The 25,235-nt window shown below is 45.8% G+C and overlaps 1 long non-coding RNA gene across 1 annotated transcript; it reads left to right on the plus strand.

Moving 5' to 3' along the window:
• The first annotated feature begins 1,425 nt into the window (after positions 1 to 1,425).
• Positions 1,426 to 22,238, plus strand: LOC118993497 (uncharacterized). Its single transcript, XR_005067865.1, has 4 exons — positions 1,426 to 1,507; positions 4,197 to 4,200; positions 17,506 to 17,511; positions 22,229 to 22,238. It is a non-coding gene; the product is annotated as an uncharacterized LOC118993497 (long non-coding RNA).
• The last annotated feature ends 2,997 nt before the right edge of the window (positions 22,239 to 25,235 follow it).

The raw sequence follows: 25,235 nt of genomic DNA on the forward strand, positions 1-25,235 counted from the left end.
GCTGATTTCCTTTGGTGGAACATTCTCAGGTTCCACTAACACTACTGTGGTTTGTCTACATTCATAACGGAAGCATTGCAGTTAGGAGTCAGTGGATTAAAGATGTGATATGTTTTCCCCACCGAGTTCACAGATTCCTTGAATACTGTCCATGGACCCACCAAACTATAAAGCAACCACCCTTGAGAACTGCCTGAAGACTAGCTGAACAGAACTTCTATAACCAAGGATATATTGTACAGAAGAAGCCATGTTAAGACTGGTAGGGAGGTATTCAAATTGAAGATGTGACTCTTTGTTTCCCCACCAAGTTCACAGATTCCTTGAACAGATCCATGGACCCAGCTTCAAGTAGCTGTCTACTACTTTTAATATTTCTTTTCCTGTCTCATCCTTCCAGCTCCCAAAGATTGATTTGCTGAATCCAGTTCTGTGAATATTGGACATTTCGCCCCCCGCCCCAATCTGGCTGTGCCATTCCACCCACCTCTCTCCCCCCACCTTATGAGCAGCCCAGTTGGAGGGGCCCAGGCCTGGGAGTGGCCTCAGCGGCACTGCTCCCCAACTTCAACTCCAAGCAGTCCCTAGAACAATTACTCTTCCCTTGGATTTTTGTCAGGACACCTATAACTATCTCAGAGTGTTCATACAGTGAAGGAGAAATTGTTCCTCTTTAAAGCAGAGCCTCTTTTATTCTATGACCTACCTGTGAGTAATATCTTGTGTCTCAGACCTCAGCTCCAAAAAATGGATCTCTATTGAACAAGAGTCTACTCAGCTCAGTGCAGGAACAGGTTAACAGCACAGCCTAGAGATACTGCCACTGACCAAAGACAATCAGCTCTTGTCCCAGAGAATGCAAACTAGAATGCCTTTGTGGATCAAGCAGGCCACTTAGCAATGTGTCAGAGTTTAAAAAGATGATGCAACATGGTGAGACTGAGGCAAAGAAGAGTATGGATATCCCATCTACAATCAATCCATTTCTAATGGTTTTAAAGTATGTATGAGGTCAGACTCAAAGGTATCCAGCCATGTAATATGAAAAATAGAGACATTTATTGAAGAAGATACAAGATACAAAAGACATTGTACATAGGACAATGACACCTCAGTCCCCTTCAAGGTAAACATCATGGGACCTCACACAGTTCCAATCACCATTGGCTGCTGCATAGTATTTTCCTGTATCTCACTGATGGTCTGAAACTTCTTCCCTTTCAAAAGTGATTCTAATTTGAGGAAAAGACAGAAGTCACAGGGCACCAAGTCTGGGCTGTAGTGGAGCTGAGTCACCTGGGTGATTTGATGACTTGCCAAAAAAACTGCATGAGACATGATGCATGAGTGGGACATGAGACATCATGCATGAGACATCATGCATGAGGCATGATGTATTGCCATGATGAAGCTGCCAACCACCAGTTGCTGATAGCTGTAGCCTTCTGAATCATCTGAATAATTTTCTGTGGAGGAATTTTCAACCTTAATACAAAATCTGATGCAGGTTGACTGCTCTACTTGCTCAGTCATTTTGAATGTGACAGCTACACAGTACATATGCTTACTCAACGGTGTCTACCACCTCCACTGACTAGTACAGTGAAGTCTTCATTGTTCACCCATGTGCATTCCAGTCCACTCTCCTTGGCTGCCAGGTTACACAGATGTCACACAAACCATTCTCGTTATGTTAACAATGGCTGGACTTTTACCAGACAGACCTCATATCTGTGGGCCCCTGGACACAGCTTTGGACAGGCAATGCCAGCTCTGAAGCCACTGTGCGGAGTTTCCACCAGAGTCTGCCAGCAAGGGACTGTGCAAACAAGTCACTTTAGGGCAAGAAAAAAGAGGTCGGCCATGGTTCTGAGGGGTGCTTAGGAATTGAATACATTACTAGGATAAAGATCACAATGGTTTAAGGTCCTAGTGAGTGAGTTTAAAAAAAAAAACCTACAATATTCAGCAAGGTAACTATAACAAAATATTCACCTTAACAAGTAAAGTTCATATAAATAGCACCAAGAAACCTTGGAAATGATTTAATGAAAATTAAGGATCTTTGAGGGCTAATTGTAATATTTTGGGATAGAGACAATAACTTCTATATCATGCACACCCCATTTTTGATGGTCCTGTGAAGGGACAAAATCTCGGGCTAGGGGAGTCAGAGTTTTGCCCAGAGAACCAAGTGTCCTGTTTCTGCTTCAGTTCTTTAGACACAATCTTCAGATCTAGCCCTGGGTCTGACCCAAGGGAAGGGCAGGAGGCCTCTGGGAGAATTGCCTGGGTTAAGGATGATGGTTAACATGTGGGAGGGGCCTGGGAATATACAGCAAAAGGAGGAGCATCTGGGAAATTAAGCAGGGAATGTCCCACAGACACTAAGCTGTTCCGCTTAGACCCACAAAGCCCAAGTGGCTGAGGGACATGAAGGTGTCCAATCTGAACAAGTGGATCAATCTGACTGAAACACCACCCCTGCTCTCTCCATCTCCCAAATCAAGCTGGCCCCAGGCATTTGAACAAGATGACAGGATGCAATCTGTACTCAGAAATGTGCAGCAAGCCAGCTGGGTATAGTTACCTTAGCAACAACAATACTTCTCGGAATCTGTGGGGAATACATGAAAATAGAGAACAGGGAGAGGGGGTGCCTGTTACATGGACAATTGGCCCACAGGGTAACAGAGGAGAAAGGGCAGCCACCTCACACACATGCACAGGAGTAAGTGGTGCCCTCACTATTCATCCCTGGGACAGGAGTACCTCTTTGTTGAAGGGACTGTCTGCTGCCCCATCCCAGTCCCCACCAGACATATCACACAGCATGTGAATGAAAGGAGGAGTTAGGACCTGGAGCCTGAAAAGGACCACATGGGTCTGTTCTTCTGTGACGAAATGTGCCAAGCCCAGCCAGCAAGCAATCTTTAAATATCAAATGATCTGAGGACTGCCTTCTCACCCTCCTTGGTCACCTCAGATGGGAGTGTTAGGATGGGGTTGTAGTCAAACTGTTTCTCCATTTTCTTCCTACTTGGGATTAACTTGTAACCTTTCACCATGGTTTCTGTGCTTGTTCTATAAAATTGTGGAACACATACTGCTTCCTCAATAAGGGACAGTGGCGCACTGGTGACAGTGGCGATGGCGCAGTGGTGAACATGGTGAACATTATAGAGGATGGATCCCTGGCCTACCCAAGAGGGCATTCCAGAATGGCTGTGTTGGTGGGTCGCCATGCTCGGAGGCGTAGCTCTCAGCTTCTCAGGTTCAAGAACTCAGTACAGCTACATTCCGACAAATGCATGGCAGTCACAGGCAGAGGGGCTGACCTGGAGACCAGGTAACGGTGCATTATAATAATTTCCCAAGTGGCAGTGTGGGGTGATGAAACAGTTTATTTTGAACTCAACAACTCACATGGCTGGTGTGAGAATTCAATGAGCTAACATATATGTAATGCTTAGGACAGTATGGGGCACTGTAGAGATCTTTTACACTGTGGTGAAAGCTGTACAGTAGGACAGGCTGTGCACCACAAACTCTCTGATGTGTGAACGGTGGCCCCAGGGCTGTGCACTGCACAGTCTGCGTGGCTGTTTGTGGCAGCACTGAAATATTAATCCCCACTTTGTAGGTTTACTGTAAACATTATAGATAAATGCATGTGAAGTCCCTTGTACATGATAGATACTGTAACTCAGAGCTGGATTTATTATTTACACTGGGAGATACAATCTGGCAGTTTAGCAGCACTGTGTGCACGAGGTGCTTCTTCCTGTTGGGCAGGTTTACACAGAGACTAAATTTGATTAAAAGGCTATTGAGGAATTTTGAATAAGTGGAAATAAGTTGCATGTCATCTCAAGGTTGTTTCCATTCCATCGGCACAGAGGGGTTGGATTCTGAGGGTATCGTTCTCTGGACGGCTGGGACTCACCATTTGGAAAGAGAACCTCCCACACTGAACACAGGCCACAGATTCTTTGCTGTGATTCTTTACTCTCCTGTCCTTTACTCGGTCTCTATCAGTTGCCAGAAACTTCTCTCACCATATTACCTCATGGGCCTGCTACAATTAATTAGATAACTGCATCTCGTACATTAGTTAATGTTTAAATTGGTCTCCTTCTAATCAAATTTTAGGGAAACCCCACGGGCTCCCTGATGAAATTTGAAAGGCCCCTTAGACTCGTCAGCCACAATTTTTAGAAATTATTAACTTAAGCACATTACACACAAAAGAATCCACTGGGTGTGAAACTTGAATACCTTGTCTCTTGGATTTCCTTCTCGAGCACAGTTAAGACACACTTCCCTATGCTCTAACCAATGTGCACCTCATTTGTTCCTCTGCCTCCTCAGGCCATGCTATTTCACAAATAACACTTTGATATTAAGTATATTTTGATAATAAGTTATTCCAACAGAATATCATTCAGCCCACTGGGCTGAGATATGTCTCTTCAGTGGGGTGTTCAAAGCAGCTTAAAATCTCCGGCAGCAGATATGCGCACACAAAACATGGGGATACGAGAGCACTGGGAGGGCTTGAAACAGGCACAGCAATGAAATAAACGTACAATATTGGAGCTGGGTGTATCTCAGGGGACTGATGACCCAATCTATTCATTTTACAAATGTGAAAACTGAGGCCCCAAGAGGAGATGAGAGACACCTGAGGCCACACAATTAATTTGCCTTCTCCATTGGGTAGGGACAGGCTCCAGCAAGGAGATATTTCCTCTGGCCTTGGCATCTGGGAAGAAAGGCTCCCACGGCAGCACTGATGGATTACTGCTGTGCAGGCATCCCCTAGCAGCTCACCTGGGGTGGACCAGAGGCATCAACGCCCAGGTTTTCTGTTTAAGGCATCCACCCATAGAGAGGAAGGAAGATGTCTCATCAGAGCCAAACAACTGGCGTTCATCTGCTCCCCCAAGTACCTGCAGGTGTGAAAAGACATCCCAAAAGGGAAAACCCTAAAGGGACAGGCAGCTAGGTATTCCTACACAGCTCTCTTCACTGCAAAACAGAGCCAATGTGGGGACAATAACCAGAAAGGGAGAGCCTTGGAAAAGTCAAAAACAGCAGCTACAACATGAAGATGCCCTCATCCCATGGAGTCAGCAGACTAATACAGAACAGAATGGTGGGACTACAATGGATTTGTGAAGGCAGCTAGCCCCACCATCCCCTTTGACAGACATGGAGCCCGGGTCCCAGGGGCAAGAAGGGTCTTGCCCAGGGTCCCAGGTAGAGTGGAGGGCTGAGCTGGCTGCAGAACGAAGCTATGCTAAGTCCAGCCCAGCCCTCTGTTGTGAGTTCCTCTTTTGCTGGGTCTAGGAAAAGTAAGTGGTAGCAACTAATGAAGAGACAGACATATAAAAAATGCTGTCAATTTATTACTTAGGCACCACTGACTCTAGCAGACTATTCACACATTCTCCTAGATGCAGACATTTGTTAGGTGGGTGGCTCTGTCTGACTACGTGGACTTAGGCAAATTGCCTTGCATCCTGTTTCTTCACCTGTAAAATGGGACTAATAGGAGGACCTACGTCACAGGTGGTTGTGTGGATTAACTACGAAGCACTTAGCACAACACCTGCTATTCCAGTATATGGTAGTGATGTTATCATTATATCCCATCAAATGACTGCTTTTTCCACCCATGCTCCTTCCTCTCACAGGAAAGTTTCTGTTTCTCTGATGGACTTACATTATCTGCCATCTTCTCAATGTGTCTATGCAGCTCTGCCTTCCCAAAAAATAAACAACTGGCTCGCCACAGTTCCACACCACCGTTTCCCAACCTGAAATATTTTCTGAGAGTTATAAATTCTTGAAATGGTTGTTTTCATCTTGTTAATAATAGATTTAGGAAAATCTACCTCATCTTTTGAGGAAGGAGAGACATCCCCAGAGCACCTGGCTCCTCTCTTAGCTCTGCAGAAAGTTTTCTTTCTGTTTTTCATCTGCTTCTGTCACTGGGGAAAAGAGAGGCACCAGAGACTAAATTAGAACTGAAAGGAAGATGATGAGAGGAAGGCCCAGGATGAATGAGAGGTGGTGAGAGAGGGCAGATTGCAGGTCTCCCTGTGTTCTCTGGGTGGTGGCTGTTCTGAAGGATGTGGGGAAAGTGAACAGCCTGTGGGGAGACAAGCAGGTAAGAGGGTAGGAACAGGATCCTGATAATAAAAATCGAAGTTTTTCTTTTAGCCTCCAAGGAAAACAAGAGATAAATTGTTTCTGGCACTGTTTTCTTTGTCTCAAGTTCTTCGGAGAGGTCAGCCCTGGCCCCCTGGAGTTCAGTCTCACACCTACACCTTCCTGTCACACGGCTCCCTATGCTGCTTCCGTCTGCAGGGGCACCAAACACTTGGAGATCCTCACCAATCAACACTTTCAGTGACATAAGGTATCCCCAGGAGTTTCTTTAATGTGAAGTGTTGGCCCCTTCAGTTCCTCTGGGACACCTGCAACCTTTTCATTACAACCACTCTCTTCATTAATGTTGATTCATTGTCCCTCACTGAGTTCTCCTGGCCACATACCTGGTGTCTCCTGAGTGGCACAGTATCCGCATTACTACAGTCAGCTGTTTCCTCTATCACTCCATTTACTATTCCACTAGGATTTCACTTCCAGCATTATCAACTTTTTGTTTCTTTGCTGTCCTTTTACCTTTGTTGGGCAATTTCCTCTCTAGATTATCCATTTTTGCAAAATATCATGTAGGTTTATGAGAAGCAACACAGCTGCGTGCTTTGCTGACTGTGCACGAGCCGAAAACAGTCACCACAGAATGACAGAAGTGGCAGGACTGGTGACCCATTGTGATGCACGTCTGTTATTTAGAGTGATTTGTGGAATGAAGATGTAGCATCAAGTTGTGTGCCTGGTGTAATTACTCATAGTCAATATGCCAGGGTAACTTAGCCCTGAACTGTGTTGTTGGGGGAGTGGTTTACCACAACAATGAAAATCCATGCATATTCTTATGCACATGTGGTAATTGTGCTTTAAATTTTATGTAAATGCTAATCATACTTCACAAATATTTCCTCTTCTTCCAACTCTATTTTTCCTCTCTCGTTCACTAGAATACATGTGTGGCCCTCCCCTCAATGAGGCCAGAGCCAGGAGCTTTACTTGGCTCGTCCACTGAGCAAACTCCCAACAGTGGGGTCTAGTCTCCGGTTTACTTGAGTTCACCTGAGGACCCCAAAGGGTCCTGCCTATGGCAGCACTGAAAGAAGGATGGATGTGACTAACGGCAAATACTTTGATGGGAGTCACCCCCTGATTGCTGGAGGAACCAGCTGGGACCTCCTGAGCGTTGCAGTCCTATCTCAAAAGGCACGCTGTGGCCCCCAGCAAGCCCTGGGGTGCAGCTGCAGACTTTCACACCTCCATCATTCACGGCCTTTAGAGTGAAACTGATTTTAATAGCACCAAATTTTCTCAAATGTTGGAGAGACAGGCCATTTACAAAGGGAATGTTATTACCACCTCCCTTTCCTTCTTGATTTCCAGATGGACATTCAAAAGTCATTTCATCTGACACTTGGCCCCTGGCCCTGGGAGAGGTAACCAGGGAAATAGTATTGGACCTAGAACCATTAAACCTATAAGCTTCCCATTTTGCTATTCTTCTGAAGGATAGAACAGAGTCTATTGCCCACTTCAGGCTGTCCGTGAATGGATTTGTGATGCAAGTGAGTATACATTGAAATATGCCTATGTAGGGGGACATTTGCCCCTGAAAAGATATGACTGTAGGGATGCATGCTATGAGGTGTGGTATATCTTATTCATATTCCTATCTTCAGTGTTTGGCACATTGTTTATCTATAGTAAATAGTACTGAACAAACCCACCAATCAATCAGTGCTCCGTGAGGTAGCAAACTGTCTCTGTGCCCTTCATTCCACCAGCACGTTCCTTCCTTGTTCCTGCTGTCCTAACAGGAGAAACCAGCTGGAGTGCCTACTGTACAATTGTGAGCAGGCGTGTTAGGAGACTATATACCTACTGCCTCTGTTGTGTGTGTGTGTGTATGTATGTGATATAAATGGGGGTCTTTGAGCGTGTGAGTGTGCACAAGAGTATTTTCACCTAAGGTCCAAACCTGCTGCCAGATGTCAGCCCCCCTGCCCTTGGAAACAGCCTCACGCTGGGGGCCCTGAGCCCCCACTCTCCTCCTTGTGCCTCCCGGGCTCAGCAGTGTCCTCTCCTGCCAAGTACAACTTTGTCCCTTTCCTCCTTGCTCTGTATACCCACCTCAGCAATGGAGCAGCAGCCATAAGACACTCAACGAGCCCTGGAATATATAAGGAACTTCCTCATATCATGAGAACCACGCCCAACTTGGACCTGGGACTCTCCGGACTGGAAAACAGCTCAGTGGCGTTTTAAAGGAAAACAAAGATGATCCCTTCTCCAGTGTGTGTTGGCACACGCAAGTGTGCACACATGTGTGCTTATGTGTGCAGGCCCATGTGCACTGCTGATGCCTGGACTGTGTCCCAAGTCCCAAATCAGTATCTTACGATGCTGCTGCAGTGTGGTTATTAATTAGGATTTCTTTCTAGTGACTGATTAGAAAGGAATCCTAACCCAGGACCCACTGGCCAGCCTGCCTGTCTCTGGAGTGTGTCTACTGAGCAAGAACAAGGACAGATAACAAACAGCTCTGTGAGGGCCTTCGAACTTGGTTGGGTGATGCCGGTCTTAGTGCACATGCCAAACTCTGAGGAAGTGAGCACAGGCAGGTGTCAGCCAGGCGAGAGAGTTACACAGGCTGCCTGAGGAGGGTGCAATGCTGCTGGGGCCTGGAGAGTGTGGCACATGGTACTTCTGAAGACAGACAAAGTCTTTTCAAATGGGGAGCCAACCAGAATGCTAGGAGGAGGCTGGCATGATATAACCAACATCTGCAAGCCAATTTAAACTCTGCCAAGCACCTTCATTCAGAAAACACAGAATTCATATGTGTCTCTGCAGTGCTCTGAGGAAGCACACTTTTGGGCATCCACTTGGCATCTGTGGAGCATCAAATAAGGCAGGCATTGCGCTAGGCCCAAGAGGGTGCAGACAGGGAGAGAAAGCTTTACAGAGAGAAGCAGGGGCTCTGAGAGGCTGACTGTGCAAAGTCAGGGTCATGGTGATCAGGACTGAAACCCAGATCTGCCTAACTCCAAATGTTCCATCCTCTGCCTGACACCAGGGGTGGGAGAGTGAGCAAGAAGGGTGGATGCTGGGTTGATTGGAGGAGTCCCACAGATGAGGCTCAATGGACCAACCGTATGTGGGCTGAGGCAACAGAGAAAATGACAACCCAGTTTAGGATCTGTGGGTTTCCTGAAAGATGTCTCAGAGCTTCCAAGATATGCTGAGACTTCAGGGCCAGCACCAAGGCTGCGGGGAGATGTGGCCATGGCTGATGGGTAGGGGCCTGGTGTGTGGTGGCCCATCATGTCACCTTACTGCTGACACCACGCCCGGGGCATCTGTAATCAGTCCACGAAGCCTGCCCTGGGTCTGAATCCATGAATAGACTCATAGTCATGCCTATACTCTGAGTGCCCTTTAATGCTTCGTAAATCACATCTCATTATAGCCAGCAAGACTTCCCAACTCTAACATTTCTTTTTATGTTAAAAACAAATTATTAAAATAAACTCTTGATGAGAAAATTCATGCTGGACATTTCAAGAGGGGGATAGAGGAGGAGGCGTTCCTGGTGTTCCCAGGCTATACAAGGGCTCAGCTGCCCTCCAGGGCACAGGTGACCCTGGTGGCCCCTTTTCCTCTTGGTCCCCTAGCAGAACAGTGAACCTGCATCTTTCTGTTCCTCAAGGTCACTATGAAGATCATTTATTTATCTTTGTCCATCACCGTGCTCCCTCCCTCTCCACAAATCATCTGATACTGTCCCTAAAACTATTGTTATGACAAACCTCATTCAGCCCTCAGGTTACTTAAAGATCTGGGCCATCTCTGGGCTCTACACACATGTGTAGTTTTTATTTTCACTTTGCTGCCATTGGCTCTCAAGTTCACATCTCCACCTGTCCCATGATGAATCCCTGGTTCTTCAGGATGTTTAACTAATGTCACTTTGAGACACAGGAATTAACAGTCAGGATGCAGACAGAGAGAGTGAGCAAGAAGAAAGGAGTGAGTGATGGTAGCTCCAGGCAGGGTGAGTGTACAAGGTGGAGTGGCCCCAGCGACAGCTGCTTATCAGACCTGCCCAGGTGTTTGTGCAGTATTACCCCTCCTCGAGATGCTTTCTTCCTTGGGCTCTTGACCCTTTCCAATTTCGGGTAGGTTGTTGGTGACAGCACCACCCCCTTTTCTCCAAGTAGGAAAACATGTTTTTCAAAGAAAGATTTGCCCACCCAGTACTGTCTGTCACTTCCCCACTGACTGCCTTGGTTTACCCTTCCATCAAATGAGAAAACTAAAAACTTAGACAAGAGTCTAAGAAGGCAGAGTCTAGAAACCTTGGTGCCTTTTCACAAAGAAATGGAGGAAAACTATGGTTTGAATAGTGACTATGAAACGGGAATGGTGCTGGGTTATGTTGTTAAATAACAGCAAACCTATGAGGTTGTTGTTACTATTAACTTTGATATACAAGGGAGCCAAGGCCAGGGAGGTTCAAGTACCTTGTCCACTGTGCTCTTAAGTGGTGGGATGAATCTGTAAGGCTAGACATCTGGCCCTTGTCTACTAGGACACTGTCCCTAGGCCACCATGTCAGCCTTCACCAGCCAGCTCAAGCAGCCTCAGAGAAGCTCAGTGTTACTCAGACTCAAGGTTGGTGATAGCCAGGGCAACAGCAGCAAGATCACTTCATGTCCCTATTAACGTTCATGGTTTCTCTGCTTCTGCCTTTTTTGGGTGAACTGGCTTAGACATTGTTCAGCAGGCTGGCAGGAAACCACTCTTGCCAATCCCCCTATGTCACACGGGGGTGCTGAAGCCACAGGGCTAACACCATGCTTCCACATAAGGCTCTCTTTGTGTCTCCTTCGGTGCCCAAAAGGGATCCCAGACCAGGGCAAACACTGGCTTGCCTAGACTTCTCTCAGGCTTAGAAAGACTCTGAGGGACCAACAGCTGTGTGGGTGGGAGGAAGGAGAGCAATCCCTCCAGAGGGATGCCCTATGACTGTGGGCTGTGAGCCCCACCACACCTGCAAGTCACCTTTCACCCCTCCTTTCTCCCTCTTCCATATCTCTCCCTTGCTTTCTCCATGCCTGTGTCTCACCTCCTCTCTTCATCTTTTCCAGTCTAGCTTATAATTTCTGTCTCTGCCAAGAGGTCTTTTTCCCCCACCTTTTCTTCTCTTTCCCTCACTTGCTTTCTTACTAAACAGAACCTGGTACCTCAGGCTCCAGGATTGTGTTGTGAAATAGAAACACACACACCCCCAAAACATGCCAGCCCCTAAACCAGATGAAGCAGTGTCAGGTAATTTTAGGATGCACACACACTGAGGAACTCAGTTTCTGGTCTGTTTCCGTCAGCACCAGATGTGTACCTTGGGGAACTGTCTTCCCTTTCCCCTCCCCTTCTGCACAGTGAGGGAGTTGTCTGGCCCAGATGACCTTACATTGTCTCCCAGCACTGACACTGCACTTCTACAGAAAAGGGCTTAAATGACAGCTAAGAGACTCAAGGTCACAAGACCAGATTCCTGTTCTCTCATTCTGCCACTCGGGGGTTCCTAGCGGGGGTTCCTAGCAGGGGTTCCAAGCACTACAGCCTGTAGGAGACTTCCCAGTGTCTCATGTTTGATGTCTCATTTTGTGGTACCAGAGCCCACTCCCTTGGAGTGGACCTTCACTCATAGGCATGCAAGACAAATGCTCCAGCTATGCACATGTTCAGGTAAGCAAGAATCTGTCTATGCCCCTGGCCAAACACCTGTGCTATCCCCTATCCTCTGCCCCCAGCATCCCCACCTTCAAGGATAGAAGGGGGCCTGAGCAGTGACCTTGCTGGGAGATGGTGAGGTGGGGTGGGGCAGGGATGAGGGCTGAGGGCAGGGGCACAGAGAGGGAGGGGCAAGTGAGAGAAAGAGGTGGAAGCTTCTCAACACGCTATTTCCCTCCAGAACACATTCTTGCCTGGAAACTGGAGTACACAGGACAACTTTCTACTTTGGGATTTCTCTGGGGAATGGAGTCCAACCCACATGTTCAAAGGGATAAGCCCCAGAAAGGGGGGGAAAAAAGTCCAGAGAGGCTTTTGCCTGAAACTACATCAATCTCAACCAGCTCCAAAGGAATAAGGAGAAATCTCATCCATAACCTTGATGAACTGGAAACCTAATAAAGCCCAGGCCAGCCCAGATGAGGGCTAGATTAGGACAGAAGAGAGAAGTATGTATTCCTTTCTCCTTGGACCATTGAACCTGGCCTGCTCAGCCTCCCTGACCCTCAAGAAACTCCCGGGAAATGGCAATAGCTCAAGTCTGACCAGTAGACTGACCATCTGTCTCTAACTCATTGAATGTCCTTGAGCAAGCCAGAGAACAGAGGCATTTTCTCTCTCCCTTCCTCCTTCCCCTCTCCCCTCCCTTTCCCTTCCCTCCCTCTCCCCTGCCCCTTCTACCCTCCCTTTTCCTCCCTCTTCTCTCCTTCCCCCACCTTCCTTCCTGGTTTCTTTGTGTGTAGATCCAGGTGCAAAGGCAGGGCATCATCCTTCTCAAATCAATCACAACATACTTGCCATCAGCCCATGCAGGGCCCCCCTCTATTCACATTCCCTACTCCCACCCCCTACCACCACCATAGGCAACCACTCTATCCTTTGAGGTGCACCCTGAAGTTGTATCTCTGTGTTCATGTCCTTTTCATTTGCACATAGGGTGCTGCATTACAGATGCTGTGCAGTGTGCTGGCCCATGCCCTTGAAGTCAGTTCGGTGGGACGTGCCCAGTGTGTCCATGAGTGTGAGACATGATCTTCCATGCTGTCTGCAGTCATTGCCTGATGAAAGTTTTGGGGGAAAGGAGCCCTTTATCCTCTTTGATCCACCTCTGGAGGTGAGTGAAGGTGGCTTCCTCTCCACCAGGCTGCTCTTTGGGGCCAGGCTGGGAAGAAGGAAGAGCTTTGACAAGAAGTCAGAGGAGCCTGAGCACCTGGCCCAGCACAGAAGCTCTGAGCAGCCCCTTGTGCTTTCCTCCCCCTCACCTCCCCCACATCTACCCCTCCCTGCCTGCTTTGCCATTACTTCCCCCCCAAGTCACAGCTGAGGCCCTTGACACCATCACACCACCTGAGATTCCGCCCTGGAATTGGATTACCCTCCTCAGACTGAGGACCACAGTCCAATCCTGACCACCACTGGGGTCTCAGGTGTGCCTCTCACTAAGTTCCTGCAACCAGCCAGACCTGGCATCCTGGTGGCTGACCAACAGTCTTGGAGGGACCAGCTCTATGGACAGACTTTTCAAGGTGCTGACATTTTCTTTGTAATAGCCAAAAACTAGAAACAACCCAGATCAACACCAGTAATAGAATGAGTAAACTTACTATAGTATATTTATAGGATAGAATACTACATAATAATGAAAAAGAACAAAGAAAAAATAACATCGTGGATGAACTTCACATGCATTGTATTGAGTAAAGAAACCAGACATAAAAGAGTACCTCCAATAGTATTCCATTTCTATGAAGTTTAAAATCAGGCAAAACCAGTCAACCTTTATTAACTCACAGACAATTTTATTTGATCTATACACACACTCCGACATCTAAACACATACACATACAGAGATATATACACACTGGGTTATTTTGAAGCCAGCTCTGGGCATCATATCATTTCATCTACAGACATCAGCCGTGGAATAATAGACTAGTCTATGGTAATAGAAGTCAGAATAGTAGTCACTCTTGGGGGAAAGGGTTGACTGGGATGGGGCACAAGGGAGTCTTCTCATGTTCTAGAAATGTTCTCCAGCATAATCTGGGCTATAGTTATGGGGCTAAATTGATATATGTCAAAATTCAATGAACATTTGAATAGACAGTTTTCCAAGGAAGACATACAAATGGCCAATAAAATAAGCACATGAAATGATACACAGCATCATTAGTCACTAGGGAAATGTAAATCAGAACCACAGTGAGACACCACTTCACTCCTACTTGTCTGTGTTACAGCTATTGAGTCAGCCCCTGGCCACTCTGTGAATGAGTGGTATCTACATGGACTGTCCTCAACAGCCCTGCTCAGCTCCTGTAGACTCCTGCCTACGGCTTCTTTTATGCAGTCAATTTATCTCACATTTGTTCTTCCTGTTTTCCTGATGCCTTTTATTTTTCCAGGCATTATTTTCTTTTCCAAAGAACTTTTTTCATGATGAGCCCAAAGTGGAACAACTTTGGTTTGTCATTTTTACCTCCAGTGATGTTATGGGCTTAATCTGCTCTAGGACCCACTTGTTCATCTTTCTGGAAGTATAGAGTATCCACAGAGCTCTCCTTCAACACCATATTTCAAGTGAACTGTTTTTTTCCTATCAGCTTTCTTTAACATCTAACTTTGGAATACATACATGGTAATTGGGGACACAAGCACGTGGATGTGTTGGTCTCTAACAGTACATCTTGGTTCTTGGTCACCTTCCCCAATTCTTCCATTGCTGCCCTTCTGGTGGCAGTTATAATTAAAAAGACTGACAATAACAAGTGCTGGCTAAGATCTGGAGAAATCAGAAGCCTCATATAATTCTGGGGGGAATGTAAAATGTGCAGCCACTTTGGAAACAGACTGGCACTTCTCAAAATGTTAAACACAGAGTTACCATATGACCCAGAGACTCCACTCTTAGGTATATACTCAAGAAAACTAAAAACATATGCCCACCCCAAAACTTGTACATGGATGCTCATAGTAGTATCATTCATAATAGCTCAAATATGGGAACATCCCAAACGTTTATAAACTAATGAATGGATATGCAAAATGAGGCATATCGACACAATGGGATATTATTCCACAATAAAAAGAAAGTACTCATACTTGTTACAACACGGTTGAACTTTGAAAATACCATTCTGAGTGAAAGAAGCCAGTCACAAAGGACCATATATTGTATGATTCTATTTATACGAAATGTCCAGAACAGGCAAGTTCACAGAGACAGATAGTGTTTAGTGGTTGCCATGGGCAGAGAGCAGGGAAGAACAGGGAGTAATTACTTATGGGTTCAGCATTTCTTTGGGGATAATAAAAATGTTCTGAAATAAACAGTGTTGGAATGGTTGCACATTGTGAATATATTAAAAACTGAAACTTTAAAACTGTGAATGTAATACAATGTGAATTATATCTCAATAAAACTGTCATAAAAATTCATTGAGCTGTACACAAAATTTTGCGTGTAAGAGTATGTTATACACAAATAAATAAATAAATTTATTTAAAAACAAATTTTTCTTTAAAAATCATTGCTAAGATTTTATAAAGTGAAATGCAGAACCAGATCCATAGCATGCTACTATGTGTGTAAACTCAAACTCATGTTCATAAAAAGTGACATTGCCTTTCTGTAAGGATTCATGCTCATTTAATGACACATGCTACATTGTCCCTCAGGGAATCCTAATCTTCGTCTCTGACTTGAATCCTCCCCTAAACCCTAAATGTGGGCAGCTGGCCCCAAGGCCCACCAGACCCCACCTGAACTCATTTCTCTGGCCTAACCCCTGAGGCTCCTACCCATTGTCTATGAGCAGATCCCCCAGGGCTGCCCTGCTTGCCTTCTGAACTGAACCCTCTCTTGGAGTGCCTTTTACCAAATCCATATATCCTGGTACCTGGGATTGTCCTGACCTTCCACGAAATGTACAGACCCTCTGGGCCTGTTGAGCAGGAAAACATACCTGCTCTTTTCCAGGGGAACTGTCTGTATGGGATCAGTTTCACAAGCTTACTTCTAGCTTGATGAATGTGTCTCCACCCCGCTGGCTGGCTCAGTGATGCCCAGCATCCAGCATGATAGATATCCCAGTCCGCTGGTACCCAGGCCCAGATGCCCAGGAATTAGGAAGACTGTGACAGGAAATACATTTTGCCACAACACAGTAGACTCTATCTTAGGAGCATTTGAAATGACAAACACAGGCACTTGTCTTATCAAGTGAATGGACTGGTAATGAGCAATCCCCTAGATTGTCCAGGTATTGATTTATCTCAAGCACCCCTGAAGAGGCTCTTTACTGCTGTGTAGACCTTGCTTAGGACTTGTACAATTACAGTGTGTATTGGGTGAACCTCTTAGTTGCAGATAACAGAACCCTGTCCAGGTAGTTTAAATAGAGGACAGTTTAGTGAGGATATAGAGAGCTCACAGAATCATCAGAACTACTGAGAGACAGTCCCTGTGCTCTGTGTTCAGCTGCCAGAAACACATCTATGCCTCTGTCACAGTCAGCAAGCTGCCATCTCCTGGCCACAAAACCAGGCCAGCAAAAGGTTATCCCATCCCTTGTCTGGTCTCTCATTTAACTCAATTCCCAATCAACACCTCAACTGAACTTAATTAGAATTTATATTTGAAGCTAGCTATAGAGTAATCCACCATCCCAGTTTGCCCAAAGCTGGGGGGTTCCCAAGATGCAAAGCTTTCAGTGCTAAGCCAGAAAAGTCCCAGGCAAACTGGGACTGTTGGTCACCCTTGGTAGAAATATGTGGGTTGTTTTGTTTTTTAATTCTTTATTGCAAAAGTATGGAACTGTCAAAATACAAAGGAGAGAATAGATGGTTGGGGGCAGCCACAGTGGCAAATAATCTTTAAACTGCATATCAAAAAATAAATTGCAATTACCATTGATTATTTACTATAGGCATGTGCTTGCTAAGTGCTTTGTTATTGCTATTATTATTATTATTATTATCTAATTTAATCTTCCCTACAAAGCCCTGAAAGCATGTTAGTTGTCCAGTGTTGTTGTAGGTCCTGCTCTCATGGAGCTTACATTGTGGGAAAGATGGGCAGTGAACAAATATGAAATAAATAAATGGGAGTGTGTAGAAATACAATGAAGAAGAGGGCAAGGCTACAGACAGTGATCTGGCAGGAATAGCAACTTTAGCTAGGGTGGTCAGAGAGGCATTTCTTTTTTAAAAAACAAGTGGATATATTTTTATTAAATTTATTGGCGTCCATATGATTATATGAGTTTCAAGTGTACCATTCTGTAGTACATCACCTGTATTTGCATTGTGTGCTCACCACCCAAAGTCTAGTCTAGAGCAAGTATTTCTGAGAAGGCAACATTTGAGCTGAGATCTGAGCTACAAGAAGGCCAGACACACAGCCATCTGCAGGAAGTGTGGTCTAGCCAGAGGGAACAGCAAGTGCAAAAGCCTTGCAGTGGGAATGGAGCTTTGCACACTCAGGCAACAGAAAGGAGCTCAAAATAGCTGCGACAGGCGAGTGACAGCAGGAGTGGTATAAATGAGACTTAAGTCTGGTAGAGTATCGTAAGGAGTATGGCTTTAATTTTAAGATCAATGGGAAGCTAACCGAGTTTTAAGCAGGGGAATGGTATGATTTGATTTTCATCTTTTACCCAAGGTCACAAAGCTGGTGAATGAGAATTGAAATTTGAAGCCGGATATATATCTCCACAGAGCTCTGTTCCCAACTACCATGCAAGCTAACTCCACCTGGGATTAATAAGCAAGTGCCCTGTCTATTTTTGTTCCTACATGTTTCTTATGTGTGTCCATGTGTGTGTATGTATGTGTTGCTCTGTCTACAGCAATTATTCTCAACCAGGGATAATTCTGTCCTTCAGGAGACACTGGACAATGCCTGGAGACATTTTTTGCTGCTACAACTCAAAGGGGGAGGTGCTGCTGGCATCTCATGGATAGAGGGCAGGGTTGTTGCTAAACACCCTACAATGCACAGACCAGCTCCCATGACAAAGAATCATACAGCTTAACATGTCAACACTGCTCCACAATAAATAGCACAGTCATTTTCTTGTGTGTACAATGATGGGTCAACTCAAATGCAACCTGAGGCTCCTTCCAACCCTCTCAACCTGTGTTCTCTGCTTGGGAAACTGTTCTTCAAAGCAGGCAGCATGTCCCCTGCATGCATTGCAGGGGCCAGTCACTCTAGAAGCCAGACAGATCTCAGCAGTCTGGAGAAAGACAGAGGGGGCACTGGGTGTGGAGTGGGAAAAACAACTGATCTGGTTAGACTTCCCAGTGTTTAGGGCTGCTTCTGGGTTTCCCAGCTCCCAAGCAGCAGGCAGTGGGACAATACACCAAGCAATTCCAGGCAGCAGGCCAGCCAAGGGAAATGAACCTGGCTCTAACTGAGCCAGGACACACTCTCTGCAGGCTTCCCAACACTCAGGTCTGAGTGTTGAGGCTGGAAAAGATGGCCAGCTTCCCCTTACACACTGCACAGTTACATTTGCACACACTGCATCTACTCCTATTGTCTGCACTCTCCACTGACATCTGAACATGTCATCCCGGCTACACAACCTGAGGACATGTTCCAGTGTCTGCATATTCACAGCTACCCCTCCCTCCTGGATGCTACAGGAGCAAACCAGCAGACCTCACAGTGCACGTGGCTATGGAGACTCACCGTTCACACTGTATTTCCTGGCAGGTACACGTGTATGCACCTTCCACTGCCCAGCACCACATTGTTTTCACAATACACATGGCACATGGGACCCACTACAGTGGGTTGGGTACCTCCCATGTGCCACCATAGTGTTAAACACTTTTATGCACCACCTTTTTATTTGGATTCATTCCAAAGCAAACCTTGAAGCAGAAATTTGGGAGCAAGTAATTTAGTAGGGAGGTGATCCAGCAATTACTATGGAGAATGGGGAAGTCAGGCAGCAAAGGAGAGAAGTCCATAAAAGATGATGTGAAGGACTCACTGCTTCGGCAACCAAGGCTGGTGCCCACAGGGGTCCTCTGGAAAACTAAATGTAACCAGACTCAGGGTTGTCCCCCACCCAGAGGAAAGAAATCTGGGGTACTTCTGTCACTCATGAGTGGTTTTCAGGGAACATCAAGCCCTTGGCATTTCCTGCCTCCCCCAGCCCAGCACTTCCACTGTCCAGAGAGCACCATCACACAGAGACACAGAATGGTCCTGCTCCTGGCAGGTAGGGGGTCCATGTGCAGGTAACTGTCGAATAGGCTTAGGGGTTGTAAGCAAGACAGCAACAGCATCTGTTACATCTCCCAATCCACTGATGGGACAACAGGGTCTGGAAGAGGCTACATTACCTTCTTCAAGATCACTTGATTAATAAAATGTAGAACCAGGATTCAAATTCAGGCCTTTCTGACTACAGAACCCACCATCTTACCCCTTGCATTAGCTTCTCAGGGCTGTCAGAACAGAGTACCAGAAATTGTGTGGCTTAAACAACAGAAATGTACTGTCTCACAATTCTGGAGGATGGAAGTCCAAGGTCAAGGAGTCGGCTGGGTTGACTCCATCTGGAGACTCTGAAGAAGAGTCTGTTCCGGGCCTCTCTCCTAGCTTTCAGTGGTTTGCTGGCAGTCTTTGGTGTTCCTTGGCTTGTAGGTACATTGGCCCCATCTCTGTCTTCATCTTCATGTGGCATTCTCTCAGTGTTCACAGCTCTGTGTCCAAATTTCCTCTCTCCTTAAGGACATCAGTCATATTGGATTAGGGCCCACCCTAATGACCTCATCTTAGCTAATTACATTTGTAACAATTCTATTTCCAAATAAGGTCACATTCATAGGTACTAGGGTTTAGGGTTTGAAACATGAATTTTGAGGGGATACAATTCAACTCCTAACTCCCATCATGCTTACTGCAGCCCCTACATACCCTGTGAGTGCTTGTTCTTCATTTCCATTCTTATCCTTTGAGCTCATCCACTGCATACTGGACCAAGCATCCTTTAGCTCATATCCCCTGCTGGCCCTACCCATCAGGCAGTGGGTATGACTAGGCCACAACCAGAGGGCAGAGGACACGTCAGAGAGAGGAAATCTGGAAGAAGGCCTCAGTGAAGGAGCTTGGGCCAAAGGTCTACCTTAAACATGAGATTCAATTATCAAATACAATTATTTTTTAAAGTATTATGGAAATAAAACACTGCCAAAAATCTTTCTAAAATCACAGTGCATGCAATGAGCAGTCTGGGTTTATAACGAACAAATTATGCCAGACACACTTGATTGTGCCTTTGAGAGAACTAAGAAATTAAGGGATGAGAAGGATGAAAGAGATGTAATACATCTTGATTTTAATACAGCAATTGATACATTGTCTTGTGGTATTGTCTCTGAAAAATTAATTCAAATTGGCTTGGTGAGGAGAACTATCCCTGGGATTGAAAACCAGTAGAAAGATAAACAAACAAATAGTGATTAAAGGAGAAAAACAAAGCCCACAGCCCTGAGGCAGGGAAAGGAAGGAGGAGGATGGGAGAGAGGGACAGACCTGGCTTTTTGGTCACTCAGAAATTTGTGGCTGTGATCTAGGGAGGTTGAGGAGGGGCAACTGAGAAAAGGAGTTGACCAGTAGCCTACCAGACAGTGGGAATTACCAAGGGCTCTAAGCCAGGTGGCTCACATCATCCACCCCAATAAACTGGAAACCGGGGGCTGAAGAAACCCACCCCTGGATGGGGCAAACCCATTAAAAAATGAATACAGTTGACTGCAGTAGAAATGTCAGGTACTAAGTTTTGGTCTGAGTTTTTGTTTTTTCAAATGCAGATGACTTGAACTGGTCACCCATTCTTTAGAATCACGGAAGCCTGACTTGGGCCCAGAGTGCTGGACTTGGCAGGAGACTTACTGAAGGGGCCCCTCTCTGCCTAGATGGGTGACTCAGACCCACAGAAAGAGACAGGTGCAGCATGTTAGAAATGTAGATTCCTGGCCCACAACTCAGAGGTTCTAATTTTCACAGGCTCAGGAACTAAAGAGGATCTCTTTAACAGGTTCACCAGGGGTGATTCTGGTCTATGGATTAGAATGAGAAACACTGGCCCAGTCACACTTGATCCTTCCAGCCTATTCCCTGTCCTTCCTTTCCCCATCTTTCCTTCTTTCATCTTTCCTTCCTCCCAAAACCTTTTGGCTGTATGCCTGCTGTATGGAATGTCCCAGATGCTAGGGACACAGAGGTAAAAGGTGATGCCCGTCTGTGAGAAGCAGACAGAATATCCAGTGGGAGGATTTATAGGAAGCATGGGGACAGAGAGCATATTGAGATACTATGCAAACATGATAAGCAACTGTATGACAAAAAAAATTGGTTTCCTCTGCAAGAGGCAAAATTAGAAGAGAATTAAAAGGGAGAATCTATACATTAAAGAGGACTTAAAGAGACATATCAATCAATTGTCATATGAGACGTCATCTTGACCCTGATTTGAGCAAACTACCTGTTATAAGTAACATTTATAAGATAATTAAAAATTGAACACTGTGAATATTGATGATTTTAAATAATTATAAGATATGTTGATGATATTATAGTCATTTTTAAGTAGTCTTTATCTTTTACACATAGATACTAAAATATGAATGGATGAAATAACGTGATGCCTAGAAATGATTTCAGACTAACCCAGTGTGTGTGTGTGTGTGTGTGTGTGCACGCGCACACACATGCACAGGGGTATCTCATGTCTAGATCAGACGAGATTGTCTAAGAGTTGATCATTGTTGAAGTTGATGATGGGTAAGTGGAAGTTTATTATACTACTCTCTCTACTTTGTATGTGTTTGAAAATTTTACATTAGAAGTGAAAGAAAGAGAGGAAATAAAGAAAAAGAAAGGAAGGAAGGAGGGAGAGGCAAGAAGGGAGAGGATGGAAGGGAGGGAGGGAGAAAATGCAGGTGATTAGCAGTAGGTGAAATCATAGAATGAAGACCAGACAGGGTGAGTCAGAGAGGACATTCTGCTGTGTTGGCAGGGCTCAGCTCAGAGACAGCATAGGTATTAGTCTAGCCAGGAAGCAAGGAAAGTGAAGGGGGACCAGCACAGAAACAGAGTGCTCCCTGTGGAGACCACTGGAGAGGAGCAGGGACATGAGCATCAAGACCTGGCTACGCTGTTCTCAGGAGCTCAGGGATTCTGGTGGATGGGGGGAGTAACCAAAGGATTTCAAACAAGGAAGCATGGAAAGATATACATTTTGCTTAGCTCACTCAGGGTTCTCTGTGGAGACTGGACCAGCATGGGGAGACCAGTGCAGAGTAAACAAGTTGCAGCCATTGCAGGGGTCCAGGTGAGAGGCAAGAAGAGTCTAAACTAAAGCAGGGCTATGGGAAGAGGACTCTGGAGATACTTGGGAAGTAGAATCTACAGGGTTTAGTATCAGGTTGAATGGAGGTGTTTGAGGTGGCTCCTGGGTTCCTTGTTGGATGCCTGTGGGGATGGTAATACTGTCTCTCAGCCAGGATGGACAGATCCACAGAGGACCCAGTGAGGTGGAGGGTGATAGATTCATTTGGACACCCTACCTTTGTGAGACTGCCATGGGAAGAGGCTTCACAAGTAGTTGGCTGTGCATGACTTAAACTCAGAGTAGGGGTTTAAAAGAGAGGACGGACAAGATCACCTTGAGGAGCGGGAGAAGGAGGGCATAGGGGAGGAATCCTCAGCCAAGGTCTGGGAAAGCACCGATATCTAAGGGAACTGTCAGCAGGAAGACAATCCCAGCCATGGGACTGTTCTCCACCACTGCCCCTCTTACAACTTGCCACCTAGTGGTTCTCCCTTCAAGTTTTAAGGTCTGCTGGTGTTTCCTGGGTCAGTGCTCACTGTTAGCAGCTGCTTTTCCTAGTCCTGCCTAGTCCTGCTCACCATTCCTGCCAGGTGATTCTCACACCTGGCTGTGGACTGACTCCTGCTCAGGAAACTGATGGATGCCTCCCTCCATCACCAAAGGCCTTTTTTTCCTGCTGTCAGCTCTGCAGTACTCTGCTGCACACTGTTTCTCTGCTCCTTCCCCCAACATGCCCTTGAGTCCACCAGACTTGGGGTGAAGTCCTGGCTCAGGACGTCAGGTACTTGTTCAACATTGGGTACTTGTTCAAATTCAGACGTTTACTTAACATCTCTAGGCCCATCTTCTCATTTGTGAAATGGGGATGATAATCATACTGACCTCATAAGTACCACCACATTGCATGAATAGCAATGTATGCTTTATAAAGGTTATTGTTGTTATTTATTTTCCTGTTCTCACAGACCTGTCTCCCAGATATTTGAGCAGCCTGTTGTTTTGCCCACAGCACCTGCAGACAGCACTCGGTCCCTGTGTTCCTGGGCACTGAGCGCCTTCCCATCCTCCCCTCTGATGTTGACACTCCCCTCTTTCTTAACTTTCTCCTAGCTCCTTACTGGCCTGGCTTCCCAATCTAATTCTGAATGTTGGCCTCTCTACCTTCCTGCCCTGAACCAACAACCTTCTGAAAACTGTATTCCAGGAGGACCTAGAGGGTCTCCAGCAATCCCCAGGTGTTTCATATACTTGTCAAAAAAAACAACAAAACAGGGCTGTGTTTGTGACACTGATTTTCTAACTTTTAGCTGCTAACGTGTTGGAGAAATAAAGAACTTTGCAGAGATACCATCTCCATCACCACACGAACACAGCAATGATTCCAAGAGGGGGTTGCGGGGCATTCAGAGTAACTCCTGGGGCCAGGGCTGCTTGGCACAGCCTGGCCAGAGTAAAGGAAGCCACACTTCCCATTCTCTTTGCACAAACCAGGTCAGAGAACCCACCTGTGCTCATGAAAGCCGACTCCCTCCTCTTTGATACCCCAGACACAGATGGCCACTTTCTAAAGCATTTATTCAACAACCATTTACCGGGAGCCCACCATGAGGTAGGCACTAAATGCTGAAATTGAACTTATTTCCTGTATTAAATCTCAGGAAAGATTGAGAAGTCTTGTCAGCAAAGCCTCCAGGTAGAATTTCTACGACGTTACAGAGTAACGTGTGTATTGTTTAGTGTGCTTATATTCATTGTTCCTGTGGCTACCTTGGAGGGAAAAAACAAGGTCTCAGTCTGCTTTATTTTGGTGATTAGCTTGAAGGGACATAAGATGCCCCTTTTTTCTGAAGTCATCATAATTCACTGTGGTGGTTTATTAGAAGTGGGGAGGGGAGAAAGGGTTGTTACTGTTTTTAAAGATCAACTAGAAGGGATGTATTGAATTATCTAAAAGATTTGGGGGGGGGGGCATTGTAGAATCTGCTAATTAGTCCTTATTATCTATTCCTCCCTCCTTTTAGCATTAGACTCTGCAGTGTTTTAATTCTAGCCTCCCCTTAACATATATTTCCCAGTCTCCCTTGCAGCTTCCTGCATATAGCTATGGGAATTTAAAGAGAAATGATCTCCCCAACTTCTGGGTCCTGCCCTTAAATTTTTAGGTGTGTATTCTCTGGACATAGAGCCCATGAATCAGCAGTGACCATGTGGACAAGGGCTATGTTCTAAGAAAGGAGTCTGGGACTCGATGATCTCATGGAGCTGGGTTACCTAACTACCATGGTCCATTCGCCTGTCTCTGGGTGGTCACAAAAGAAAAGTAAACCCGCTGAATTTTTTAGGGTCTTTTTGATAAAGCAGCCTAACCTAACACCCTAACTAATACCTTCTTTACTACAGTAGAACTGTTAAAAATCCTAGATTCTTTGGATATTTTCGGTACAGGTTATTGCACTCCTTCTCCCTCACTCCCAGACTATCAACAGTTAGGTTCCCTCTGCTCCAGGGCTCACACCCAGGGGTCTTACTACAGCAACCTGCTCAGTTTTCGCTTTCCATTCTCCTGCTGGAGAGGCATCATTTTCCGGCAAAACCTTGAAATGTATGCTGTAAACAGTAGAAGGCTTACTCCTGAAAACATATTTTACCCTCGAGACGTTTGGTTTCTCCGTGCATTGATCTCTCTGTGTCGGAGAGAATGTTCAGGTAACAGAAACTCATGTTGGAGCAGAAAGGTGGCTTCTGTATATATTGGGATGTTTCCTAGCATGACACACGGAACTGCAGGGCTCTTGGTGTCCTCTCTTGTCCTTCCAGGGACCCAACCTCCAGCTCTTCAGGGAAAGCCCTCAGAGGTGTAAGACCTCTGTGGCTTGACAAGGAGCAGCCCACCAAGGTGAGAGGTGGGGGGATTGCACGTAT

This window comes from Sturnira hondurensis, unplaced genomic scaffold, assembly GCF_014824575.4.
Source record: "Sturnira hondurensis isolate 20B ecotype Veracruz unplaced genomic scaffold, ASM1482457v3 Scaffold0000880, whole genome shotgun sequence".
Lineage (NCBI taxonomy): Eukaryota > Metazoa > Chordata > Mammalia > Chiroptera > Phyllostomidae > Sturnira > Sturnira hondurensis.